The sequence below is a fragment of the Phalacrocorax carbo genome, chromosome 5, assembly GCF_963921805.1.
Source record: "Phalacrocorax carbo chromosome 5, bPhaCar2.1, whole genome shotgun sequence".
NCBI classification, from domain to species: domain Eukaryota; kingdom Metazoa; phylum Chordata; class Aves; order Suliformes; family Phalacrocoracidae; genus Phalacrocorax; species Phalacrocorax carbo.
Genome location: NC_087517.1, coordinates 61,786,891 through 61,800,749, shown reverse-complemented (window position 1 = coordinate 61,800,749; position 13,859 = coordinate 61,786,891). Strand labels below are relative to the sequence as shown.

General features: G+C 39.9%; 1 long non-coding RNA gene across 2 annotated transcripts in view; it reads right to left on the bottom strand.

The window, feature by feature from the left end:
- Positions 1-2,458: 2,458 nt before the first annotated feature.
- LOC135313513 (uncharacterized) overlaps positions 2,459-13,859 on the bottom strand; it is a 252,953-nt gene continuing 241,552 nt past the window's right edge. The window contains exons 6-7 of one of the 2 annotated variants that reach the window (XR_010373147.1): positions 4,465-4,552; positions 2,459-2,544 (exon numbers count right to left, since the gene is read on the bottom strand). This is a non-coding gene — a long non-coding RNA (uncharacterized LOC135313513). The remainder of the gene's footprint in view (positions 2,545-4,464; positions 4,553-13,859) is intronic. The other variant, XR_010373150.1, reaches the window with a different exon arrangement.

Genomic DNA, 13,859 nt, shown 5'->3' with positions numbered 1-13,859 from the left:
GAGTGAGTTCACTTTTAGCTTTAAATCATACGACCTTTTCTTTAAGGAGGTGAACTCATCCCTATGCCATCGCTCATGTGTGTTGTACGAGTTTTATTTTGTGAGACGCATGTCTGACACTGATGCCAGCAAAGGAAATAAATGCCTTTCTTCAAACAGCATTTTTTAAGAAATTAAGACAGGCTGTTTCTGTTGGCTGAAGACTTTTGTCCTAATGCACTGCGTAAGCTTTTCCTTTCAACTGGTTGTTTACCAGCAGGAGTCTTAATGCAAGTGGGAATCATATTGCGAACAGTCTGACTGCTGCAAGTCTACATGTTTACATAAAAATTACAAATTAGCATGTGATTCTTCTATATATAATAGAAGCCAATTGCCTGGAAGAAATCCTGCAGTTACCCACTTTAAAATTTACTTAAGACAAACATTTATTTCCAGTCAGAAACGGCACAGTAATTTTTTCACAAAGGCGGCTGTGGAACTGCTTAAGTCTGTATGAAGAAAGGCTGTTCTGCAATCAAAATAAACATGTGTTTACAGAAGGGACCCTGGTGAATTAGGTGTATTTTACCTCCATATAAATTATGGAGTCTCAGTGTCTGGGGTTTAATTATTATAATGCTTTTGACATTCACCACTGTAACACTCGAAAACACCCTCTTTTATTAAGACAATAACTAAAATATTTTTCAGTCCCCCAAACAAACAAAATTAAAATCTAATCCCAAGCCAAGTTTACTTTGAACAAGGAGGAGAACAAATGACTCCATAAACCTCCTCAAAGATTCTTCTTCCGCCAGGCTGATTAGACCCTCAGCCACATCAGCCAGTCCCACACATCAGAGTGGAAGCAAAACAAAGGCTAAGAAGATACTGGTGAATATGCTTCCAGACCCACAGCAGAGAAACTACAACATAGTCACGACATTGCATATGCACAGACACACATACAACCTTGCATATCTAGTTTTTTATCAACTAAATTTACTCTGAATTTAGACCATTTGACCTACCATAAAAAATTAAGCAGAAAAGTAAAAAAAAAAACTTAAAAAGAACCCACTCAAGCCTATTTCGTATCTTAAAATATGACAATCTTACTAATAAATATGTTTTTAATAGGGTAACTGGAGTAAATATTACCAACCTTCAGCTCTCTATATACTGATTTATATACTCCATTTTTTACAGTTAATTTCAGTGTACAGCTTTAAAGGAAAATTAATAGTAACCATGATTCATTATACAGAAGTAAAAGAAATACAGTTTATCTTCACATTTGTGTTTATCTTCACATTTGCAATCATATGAGCACAAGCACCTTAGAATACCTGTACTCCATTAGATCCTAAAACCATCTACCCCCGTCTTCTGCCTCCAGCAATGGCCAGCAGTGGGCAATCAGGAATGGCAATAACGTTCGGGCAAGCAGGCTGTGCTGCTTCCTCCAGCATACTCTGCCAGCCTTGCCTGTGCAATGAGGAAAATAATCATGAGATAACTGGATTTTCTGCACACTGACAAGTGGCATCTCAGGTTTTAAGATGCTGCAGAACATTATCCCCAGGCTGTAACACTCGATGCTTTTTGCATTTCACACATCTAACTTCCCATACATACACTTACAGCAGGTACCCAAAGAGATGTGAACTGTGTGTTGTTAAAACAGAATCCAAACTGATCCAAACCAGAGTCTAGTTTTTGGATGAGGGTCACCATCTACTTACAGGCTGTATCTCAGCACACTGACTCGAACATTTTAATTCATAGACTTTTTGCATGAGCAACCATGTGTTTGGTAGGTTCATTATAGCATATGAGAAGTAGTAATGAAACTGTTACCTCTTATCTGGAGATGGCCATGTTCGTTTGCCACTGCAGGAACCAACCTGATACAAAACCAGCTTGTGATGTTAGCAGAGCAAAACCAGCTAGTACAGAGTACAGAGGAGGGTTCACACCTCACCACTGGACTTCCCAGATAGTGAAGATATTCAGGGATAATGAACAGTTACAGTTAAGCTCCATTTTCTTGAAATTCAGCTCAAAAGGAGGAAAGAAAGGGAAAAATCTTTTCCTATGTCTGTCTCATCTGTAATATACTCAAAGCTTTGTAGAATGCACTTTGGTGCATGCATGCCATTTAAAATAGCCATCTGGAAGTCAACACCAGTTCTAGTTCATGTACAGCTTGTTAAAAGCCACTATGAGTATCCCTGCAGAGCAGCACCGAGCAGCATGCAGCCACCTGCAGTCAGGGAGTACAAACCAGTAGACACAGCAACATGATATTTCTTAAAATAACGAGCTGATCAGCATATCAGGCTGGGCTTATGTCAGTCTCAGGATGGATCTACATAAAGTTTAGTATGTTAACAGGGGCCAATGAAATCACAGTAAAGCTGAAATACCCCTGCAAATAAAACAACATCAGTAACTAAACCATGAAAAATCCCACCTTTTCCATTTACTGAGTTCTCTTTGGATTCTTTTTCGTTTAAGACACTGCAGTTGAAGTTTACACATCATGTCACGTCACGACATCTAAGGAAACCCAAGAAGAAAAGTGAACATTAGGAAGTGTATGCATCTACTCATGTATCTATAAAGTGGTGAGTATTGGTGCCCAGAAGAAGCTGTACCCTATCAGGATGGGCACAAGCAGACAGGCTAATTTTTAATTTATTTTTTTTTTTGGCCTCCTGTGCAATAATCCCATGGACAGCTCTCCAACAAATTGCAGGCAGCAACTTGGATATATACCAGCAGGCAAAAGGCTGGAACTTCAAAAATCAATGTAAAACAGCAGCTTCTAAACAACAGTCAGTGGTATGGTCCAGCTGCAAACTTGTGTCCTGCATTGCCATGGCTTTGAAGAGAACAGAGACCTTTGCACAGGCTGTGAAAGGGTTTATACATTTCTGCCTGCTGAATGAAAATGAAAGGGCTGCTGCTGGCAATTCTCAGCAGTAAAAGTAGCTGTTAAATCTTGAATTAGTTTGAAGTCAGGCTCAGTAAATTCAGAAATGAGCTACAAAGATGTTTTCAAAAAGGATGAGTGTGTTAGTCAATTTTTAATTACTCATCAAGGAGGGGTTTTCTGGAGAGGTCTTCTTCACAACTATACAAACAAATAAATATGACACATTACAGCCATTTTCCTTCTCAGGACAAATGAGAACCCAGAATTTGAAGAGAGTACAGAGATCAAAAAAGGCTTGCTTCAACCAATATTATGTAATATTCTGTCTTCCAGCATGGAGATAGAAAAAAATCACAAATGTAACATTCTGTTCTTCCTAAAGGAAATAATCCATGTATTTACATTCAAGCAAAAATAATGAGACCTTCTGTTCAAGTCATCTTAAAACTTCCTCACACTCCAATCATACAAAGATATGCTTTGATCAAAATCTGGCATTTGTACAGCAAGTTCAACTGCTGGAAGATTCTGCAGGTTATTACTTGTAGCTCTCCTTGTTCGTTCTCACATTAAATCTGGCTGCATTGATCCAATGAAAGAAAATCAATAGTGACAAAGTGATTTACTGACATTATCATTCATGCCAGTGTATTTCATGGTACTGAGTGCATTAGGTTCCGGCTTGCTCTGGATCTGGAATTTACCCTGGGTGGCTGCTGGCACCCAACAGCAGCTGCTCTCACTGACCTGCCACAGCTTCCAAGCACAGGGCACTGCTGCCTGAGGAGGCCATAGGAGCAGCAGCAACACACGGAGCAGGAGGCCACACCACCGTCAGAGAATTTCAGGAGATTACTTCCTTCCCCACCAGCTGTCAGCAATCCCTCCTTTTATGCCATGGGTAATCCAGAAATCCTTTACCCTGTGCCTAGCACCAATTTTAACATGTACAGAAGCTTTTTCTTTTTCTTGTGTTTTGGTTTGTTTGTTTGTTTTTTTAACACAAATGTCTGTCAAAATATCGTGCCATAAGCAAAGTACTGTCGTACTCCTCATCTCATCACGAGGGTGTGTTCCCTCATCCCACCTGTCCCTGTGATCAGGAGACCTTAATACACACTGAAATGTAAATAAGGCACATCACACAAATACTTTATCTCCAAAACTTGGGTTTGGCTTTATCAAAGGTTCTACCTACACTACAAATCGCTTACTGCATGTTAATCTGACCAGAGGGCACCCTTGCACTCACTAAACCCTTTACACAATTATAATCACAGTACTGGATGGCTCCTGAGCTCCACCACAACACCACCGCCACCAAAGCTACAGTACCATGACCACTAGCACCACAGTGCTCTGCGCAAGGCAGCAGAATAAATCGTACCCACAATGGAGCAGCACTGGGTGGTTGTTTTCAGCAGATAACATAATTTTTATATCCAGAATAATAGAAAATGGAGATTTTGAGCCTCAGAGAAAGCATGTTAAAATGAGAACATTTTGCTTCAGAATAATTCTTTTGTCTGAAGTTAGATTACCTTCAATAATGAATTACTGAGGAAAAAAGACTTCCAGTAAACCTCAAAAAGATGTGACATGACACTCTAGCAGAAAGAAAGAAATAACCTGTGAGAGAATGGAGAAGGGAACATTATACATCATTACATGTTACTATATTATACATATTATATTATACATTCTTATACTGTTACACAGCTGAGCTCCCCAATTACACCTAATGCTGAGCTCAACCCTGGCTTTCACTGGACAGATTCTATCCTTCCCTCACTTTCTCTCTTTTGAACACACAGATGATTGGTATTTGTCTTCCAGAGCAGGAAATCTGGATACGTGCGCTAGTACTCAGCAAAGAGATAGCAGAACATATCAGTACATACAGTGTTACATGCCACATCTGTGAAACGTCCCTATGTATTTTGAAATGCGCTTCAGTGACAGGCTGACTTAGCAAGGCCAAAACCAGTTTAGTTATTTTCAGTAGATATTCCCCCAGTACTTGAAAGGTTTCATATTCTGACAACCTACTACTGAGAAGTAGATCCTTTCTGATAAGAAGGTCTAAGACTTTGAATTTGGAATATTTTCTGTGTTACTAAAATTAAAAGTACTGAGAATTTAAAATTCCAATTAATTCAACCCCCAGTTTAAGGTTTCAAATTTTCAATTTTTTTACCCTGAACCAGAAAAGTGACAAAATCATTTTAAAGAAAATAAGAAGTCGTTAACTAGCAGAACTTCAGCTTTAGACATAGTTCCAAATATCCCAACAATCTGGAACACTACCATGGTATGGTAAATGTAATCTATTGATAAACTTCTCTCCTATGAAGTTGCCCGTCTGAAAAAAAAATCATGGCGTGATTCATTAAAAAACATATCAATAAATAATTTAAAAGACATTCTAATGCAAAAACTAAGTACTGACCATATTGCCTCTTTCTACTAGAAATTCTGAAGAAGCTGCCAGAAATCAAAAACCCTTCAAGGGTGAGCCCTGGTACAAAGAAAAGTCATCAGGAACAATAATTTTTAATTTTATTTAGTTAACTATCAGCACAACATTTTTATTATTAAGCCTCAAACTTGGAAACTTTAGCATTTCATTCTAAAGGCTTACCAGGAGTTTGAGATTTTCAGGTTCAGCTTCAAAGACAAGCATCAGCTTTTAAAGCTTTTTAAAGCATGATGCAGCATGAAGTTGATTTAGCTGGATAAGTGAAGGTCCCATTACAAACTCACATTAGCTTCTGTATAATCCTGGAAGCAATGGCCTCCAGCAATCAACTCCCAGCTTGAATTTCAAATTCTCCAGGTATCTACACTTGTAGTCTCCCCACACCCCCAACCTGCTTTTTCCTCTTCTGGGGAAGCCAAACAGTCCCATAAACATTTCTTGGGAGGCACATAAACAGGCACTGGGAGACAACTGAGGCACAGGACTTCCTTAGTCCAGATGATGCCCTTAGCAAAACACTACAGGATGTATTTTTCCTCTGTGGCCTTTTGAATTTGCCTTGCCATAATGACACAGCATCAATAGCTGTAATAGAAAGTGCCTTCCCCAGTCCCCTTCATCCCCCACTGCACACACTCCTGCAGCAGGTGGTGGATGGGGGATGAATCATGCCCAGGTGAACCTGGTGCTATTTCACTTCCTAGACTAAAGCTCAAACTACTGAGCTGATACATCAAAGGGGACTCCACTACCTGCACTTTTAGGCAATTTGTGAAGAGTGCACTCTGGCCACTTTTTTAAAAAACAGACCAAAGCCACACATCTTCAGCAGATGGCACAGAAACATGCACTCCCAGTGCACAGAAGCGAGCTCCTGTGGCTCCGATTTAAGGACTGAGTTAATTTTCACTCCTGTCCTCTCTCAGCTAATTCAAAGTAGGTATCCATAGACCGATCTGCACTCTTGCTGTCTTAAAATGCTCTTCAGATGTGCCTAACCTTACTCTGCAGTGTCTTTTTCACTGAGATTTAAGTTCATGCAGTAACCGCTTTAAAAGTCTGTGTCCCCAATCTGGGTTCTGGATTCCCTGCTTGTACAATCAAAAAGTGAAGTGTCGTAACACCTAAATTCAAGGTAACCTAGATTTTTCCTTGACCTCATTTTGCAGCCAGTTACTAATCCATGTCATTATTTACATTTTAATATAAAATTCTTAATTCAAATTACAAAAAAATAACATCATAGTTTAAAAAAGAAAATAGCTTATCTATACTTAGACCTCATGTTGAAGCATTTTTTCAAAACATACACAAGAATCTGGCAATTCTATTTCTAATCCCAAATCCACCAAGATATTTAAGTCCTTAACTGTTTAGACACTTAACTTAAACCAAAATCAGTGCACTCAATCATATGAGTATGTTCATTGAACAGACCCTTGTTACGACACAGTTTCTTCACATGAATACTCAGTATCTGTCGTGTGCCGGGACTGCTGCACATCTCATTATAGCAGAGAGTTGTATATACAGAATATTTCTGACCTTTGAACACCCACAACTCATTCATAGCAACTTGTTATGTTCCTTAAATTTTCAGCATACCTACACACAGCTTATATATACTTGTTAGGTATGTAGGTCCACACACAGAGCACGCACTTTACAACCACTGCACTCCAGTGATGCACAGCACTTTGGATATAATAGCATTTGTGCATATTTATTAAGTTTTGGCTCGGAAGCCTTACTACAGGGAAAAGCAAAGTCATGCCAGGATGTGGTTGGTTTGATAAATAATGGAAGGAGATTTCGTGATACAGAACACTATTATCCCTTCTGCATAAAACGCAAGGGAGGAGGAAAGCCAATAACAAAGCGGCATAAATTTCTCCTAATGGAGAGGCAGGCAGATTCTTCCCTCAAGGGGAGCGGGATTAGGGTTTGAACAAAATGAGGCAGGAGTAACAGCTATTAGTTACTCCAGGTTTATCAGTAAGTGGAAAATTCAGCACAGCCTGCCCTCACTCCTCACTCTACAAGATGGTGGAAGTAGCAGGTGGGAGGGGTAGCACGGGGACCGTGCAGCCAGCTGAGCTCCCAGACACCAGGAACCCTAACCAGGGTGCTTGACAATCCCCTGGCCAACACTGTGCTGCTAACAAGTGATGTCATAGTGGGCAGCTTCTCATGATTTCATCTAAAAACCAAATCAATAAATGAAATTACATTATTCTTCTCAAGGATTGAAAATCCCTCCAAGTTTTTGCTGTTTCCAGAACACCATGCTGCCAGGCAAAGAGTTGTAGAATACAGGAATTTGTGATGAGAACTAAATTCATTTTAGGCCTACTTCATTCAGTATGTACTTCTGTTTTCTTAACTCCCTGGCTAAGCCACTGTGTTATTTTGTCAGTTCTATCTCTTCAACCATACATCACTGCCATCAACTTCATTTCTGATTGGGGGATGAGATATAATCATGCAATATAGCTGTTTGAACAAGTCAGTGTTATCTGGATACCCCTTTGCCATCTATCATCTAGGATTTCATACTGCTTTCCAGATCACTCAAAGGAATTAAAGCTCATCAGGACTTAACTTCATCCCCACAATTTCTTTCCCTGGCAAGACCAGAAAGAGAAGTTCAATCTGTTTTCACTAAAAATCCAAAAAGTATTATGCTACAGAGTCATGCTCAGACAGCTGTACATATGGGTGTGACCCCATGTATCTTAATTTTCTTTTCCTGAAATCAAGAGCAATTATTGCATGGACACTTTACATAAGCGTGTTGAAACTCAGTGTCATCTCAGCTGCAGCAGACAGCATCTCCTTCTGATACAATACAATACAATCAACATCTCTGGGAAACAACAGCTTCTCATCAGGGCTTACAGAGCACAAACAAAAGAGGGGCCCAAGGGGCAGATAATCAGTTTACACAGAACCTAGTGTGCTCATGTTATCAAGATGGAAAACAGCAGCAGAAATTAGTCCGAAGTAAAATTTCATTTTTGTGTTGCTCAGTATGTGACCAAAGAGACCACACCGCATTGAGAATCACTGTCCTTAGAAGGCTGCTGGTGAGCGCTGCTGACACTTCTCATCTCAGCGTGTAAAGGGAGGTTAACTTTGCACATAAACTGAGCACGTATTTTCAGGTTTAGTTTTACAGTTTTTCCTGTCACTAAAGGCAAAGTAAGTCCTTGAACTGTTACTGCTTTTACAAAATCCCCCAGGAGAATCTAGTAGCAAATAAAAGGACCTAGAGGACAAAACCCGTTGGGCGCAGCCTATGTACTGCAGTTTGAAACATTCAGATGGCCATGTCCTGCCACCGCCTCCACGGCAGTGGCTGCTCAGGCTGCCACCACTGCTGCGCCCGTACCCGTCGCCGTCCTGCCCCCGTGACACGGTGCCAGCGGTAACCGCAGCAGCGGAAAGTGCAGCGATGGTGCAAAGAAAAGCAGTGAGCGGAGCAGCAGCAGGGAAGGTGTCGGGAGCACATGGGGCAGCAGCGGCTCATGGGAACAGGGCACTCGGGTGAGCTGCAGGTAGGAAGGGCTCCCCAGCCCGCATCAGCCAACAGACAGAAGGTGTGGAGTAATAACAGGCTGGCCCAGTGTTATGATTTTACAGAAACGCTGCAGTGCAGTTCTTTGGCCAAAGACAAAATGTGGAAAAACGCCAGTCTAGAACCAAAAATATTCCTGTTTTCTCCACAAAGAAACCACTTTTCCATCTGAAATGTAACATTTATAACTTAATTTTGGGAGTTCAAAAATGAAGCATATCTCAAAAGTAAAAAATTTTGCACATTTGACCCACACCTGTGAATCACTTTGGTTCAATAAAAATGGCTTTTGTTTAATCACCTAAGCATCCTTTCATTAGTTGTTTGTACAAAGTAACTCCCCTGGGTCTAACGGTGGTCCCAGGGGAGCTACGTGTCCCAGCTTCTGTGCTATCCTCTGCCTGTTCCATTAGCATCACATTATAAAATACAAAACTTTCCACTAAATTTTCAGGACTGTCTAGTAGTCATTTTTTTTAACATTACTGTATGATGACATGAAGCATCTATTGTTGCATTAGTCATAAAAGAGCTCAGACATCCGTAATAGATCGAATGTTACTAATCTAGTCTGACATCAGAGAACTGAGGTCTAAAATGTTTTCTCAGAGGAACAAATGTCTGCAGTTAACTGTATTGTGTTAAAAGGTCTGAGGATAGCCATTTTATCCCTATGACCTGTCCAGTGCCTGTCTTGAAAGTGCTCCCCTGTAAAGAGAATTCAACAGCATTTTCTTTATTCAACAGTTAGTATGGAAGAATATTTTTATCCCACAGTAACTACTATCTGGAGCCATTTGCTTGGAATATCTTTAATTAAAAAAAAAAACAAAACAAAAGCAAAACCAAAACAAAACACAACAAAACCAAAAACGCAACCTTATGAGAAATTATCCCATTATATTTCAAAATCAATTAATTGAGGGATAATTCTGTTGATACTTTAATGGGTGTTCCCTGCTACTCTTTGCTTATTACCGAAATTGGACTTTCATTGGATTCAGGAGGTGTCACGGACGAGCAGGCCTTATTCTGAGCAAGGACTGAAAAACCACAGGTTGCCATTTCACCATTACAGTATCCTCATTCCCCATGCTCCGTATTCTCAATTGCTATCACCAAAGTAATGAAGAATCTGAGATGAAAGGTAATAAAAAATTTGGTATCGTTGCTATGAATTCTTCTCTTCCAGCTGCTTGCTCCTCACTTTAAATTACAATCCTCTGCACAGCCACAATATCATAACTGATTACATCAGATGTGATTAAAATGTTACACAAAAATGAAGCATTATCAAACTGGGGGAATCCTGGCTGGAGTACAGAGATCAACAGATGACTAAATCTGATCCTGTATGTCAAATAAAGAAGTAAAATACATGTTCAATAAAATAAGCTGCCAGCTGCGACACAAATTAGTATTCCTTCCCTTGACTTTCCTGGAGCTCTGCTGATTTACATCAGGTGAGAATCTGCTCCATGGTTTAGCCTTGTCATTCAGTAATTTCTTTGCAAATTATTGTGTTTAGGTATTCTTTTCTGTGTCGTTACAATGGTCTCCTCACCACAGCAGCAGCAACTCTCTACAACATATATGCAGCCTTCTCCCTGGTGCCTTCAATTTCAGCCTTATACTACAGCGACTCTGACATAAGAAAATCCTTCTTGAAAAATGAAATACTTCTAAAACAAAAGTTACTTAGAGCTACCAGTTATTCACCAAGGATCTGACATATTTGCTTTAAACAACTGTTCTTCCGCTTCTAAACGGTTTTGTCTTTTATCACATTTACCAAGCAACACATTTTTCAAATTCTTTGACTCCAGCTGCAGCACTTTTACCTTTTTGTGTCTACTGTTTAATGCTTCCATATAAGGAGGCTAAGTGTGTTTTCTCACAAGCAATGCTCTGAACAGCAAACAAGAGCTTTTCAGCTCTTTAATATGGCTAGCAATCTGCAGTTTGCTAGCAAAAAATGACCGCACATCTCATTTACCACATATGTTGAGCCTATGTCTTTGTATTTTTCTCCCTGGGTCAACTGGAGAAACAGCAAGCCAGGCAAAGACAGAGGGGAGAAGCAACTGCATGTACTCGTGTAGTCTTCAGTGCAACAGCAACTACGCTGTAAACAAGCATCACTCGGGTTTATGAAGTTAATTCTCCACAATCCAGCAAACACAAAGGCTTCCACTCTAAAGTTTTAGACAGATTTCTTTTAGCAAAGTCCAAAATCTCAATATTAAGTCAATACCCTCCAGGAAGGGCTCATTCTTTATTTTGAAACAGAGATGTTCAAACAATGCAATCCCTGAAAAAGAAAACTGCCAGGTGAAAAGAAAATGACTGAAGTCAAAATCTGTACTAGTCAACGTGGTCCTTTTTGCCAACAGAAAGTGACAGTAGGTGGGTATTTCTTATATACTTACAGCATCATGACTAGTAACATTACTTGAACACAGACATCAACTGGGTCATGAGGTCCAAATCTCTGCTATCTCAGGCAATCACATTGTATAAACCAGTTCATACAGCCTCCTTGTATGCCTTTTTTCTCCACCAATAACCCTAAGATAATATTTTACTTTATATAATGCTTAAAACTGAATATCCGAAAGCATCAAGAATGTGACAGATGGTGCTTTAATAAGTTGCCTACTGACATTTGTGATGCTGCCATACATGTATAGCACTACATCACACCAACATAGTGCTAAAAAGTAACAAACCAAAAGAATTTAGTAAAATCTTTGAGGGATCAGTGTCACCCTGTTTAACTCATAGGTTCAATATTCTAATTGGCTAAATTGCTACTTGCATACATGACCTTCTCAGGATATCACATCGCTAAAAGTTAGCTTAACTGGACATGCTAACGATACACATGGCTACTTTGCCAGTTGTACACATAATTGCCATAAATAGCACAAAACAAACAATTTTGGTCACCTACCAGCTAGAATTATTCCATGTAGATTTTTAAAAACATGCTTCCTTTCCTGCACATCTTAGACCAAAATGGAGCCAGAATCATACAAGTGAAAGAAAGTCCCCTCCACCCCGTTATGAATGTCTTTGTGAAAGGTACATAACAGGACAAGAAAGCATACAAAGTAGTGTCACTATAGTTATACTGGAATCAATTTCAATAGATTCAATGAAAAAAATATGAGACTGCACTTGGATTGTTTTTCCCCTGCTTTACAACACACTGCTGTACACTGCGCTTTATTGCTTCTGAAAGCGTCCCTGCAGCCATTCAATGAGATTTTAAAGTCTTCCGGTGACACAATCCTTATTGCACGTTGGATGTTATTGAAGTCTCTCATGCATACTTGGGCATAGCTTGAGCAATGTTAAATGCATCTCAAAAAAGATACTAAGCTGCTGGCAATATTATTCACATTACAACTGTACCAAGAGACCCACCTCGAGGCCGAAACCACACTGTATGTGCTGATAGCAAGAACTTGTGCCTGGCCCTAGGAGCACACCATACTAACTGACCATGCAGAAGAAATGAAAGAGAAAAAATGAAGTTACAAAGACTCACCCAAAGTTCATAGCCAAGCCAGGATTAGAAATCACATTTTTCGAATCATGGGCCAGCACCCCCTACAAACCTAGTCCTTCAGCCTGCACATGCACTGAGCAATGAGGTACAACAGAGACACTGTAAAGATACCTTAAATCGCATCTCAAAGATTTGTCCAGTACCTGAGGACTCTCACAGCCGTAGCCTCTGCACTGCATTCACCACTTTCAACCCTCACTAGTGAAAGGTTCCTCAGATGGGGAAAAACGTAAGGTGCATATTCATCTCATAGTCCCTCTGCGAACAGAAGATGGAGCCTGTCAAATTCTCCCTGCTCCTGCTTGCTGGCAGTCTTGCTTCAAACACAAAATGGAAAGGAGGGAAAACTGAAGGTCCACTCTTGCTTTCTTATTTAAAAAACTAAGACCCGAGGAATTTAAACCATTTCCAATGTGGCAAAACCATCCACTCAATTGCACCATGTGACATTTTATCCATGTTTCTGTTTCTAAGGGCAACAAAATCCCATGATGGAAAAAATTAATGGGTACTCCCATCCTGTCCATCCCACTGGACACAGGGATTGACCGAAACCCATGCAAAATAAATCACCTACACAACATCAGAGAAAGCTGAATCCCACAACAAACTAGCATCAAATCTGCTTCCTCGCTACCTAAACCCCAGAACCTCCTAGAAAGAAATTATGAAAAGCACTTAAAGGATTGCTGAAGTACAGTCTATTTAGCAGCTTACTGAGCAAGGGACTACCACACAAATAAATATGACAAACCCTACTCTGAAAATACTTTTTTCCTCTTTTCAGAATGGATTGAGGTAAATGAGGGTATTTTAACTCATTCAGAGCTAAACTGGCCTATCTCAGCAGTTCCTTCAGAAATATCTTCCTTTTCTCTATTACCTTCACCTGTAGCATAGCTGCCCTCCTACTCATGCATGTTTGCAAGGGAAATTAGGCATGTTGCTGTGGTTAGCAAATGACACAACTCTACAACAATTCTATTGCCCGTTTCAACCCACGCTTTGAGGAATTTCTGGTTTCTTCACCACTGAGCACACTGCTTGTACCTTGTGCAGCATGTACATTTCAATGCTACCACCTCAAACTCAGCCTATTTACTTTGCATTTATTTCCCATTTAAAATGTGTCTTCAACCCCCTACTCATTTATTTCTCAGTGTCTAAGTAAATACACCACAGTTCATCTGGATCTTCGCTTAAGTCTTCAATTCACCAGCTAGCTTCTCCTGCTGATTCACACGCTTAAACCTCAATAACCACCACTGGTTTTATAGTTTCTAAAACAATCTAATATCAAAGGGAG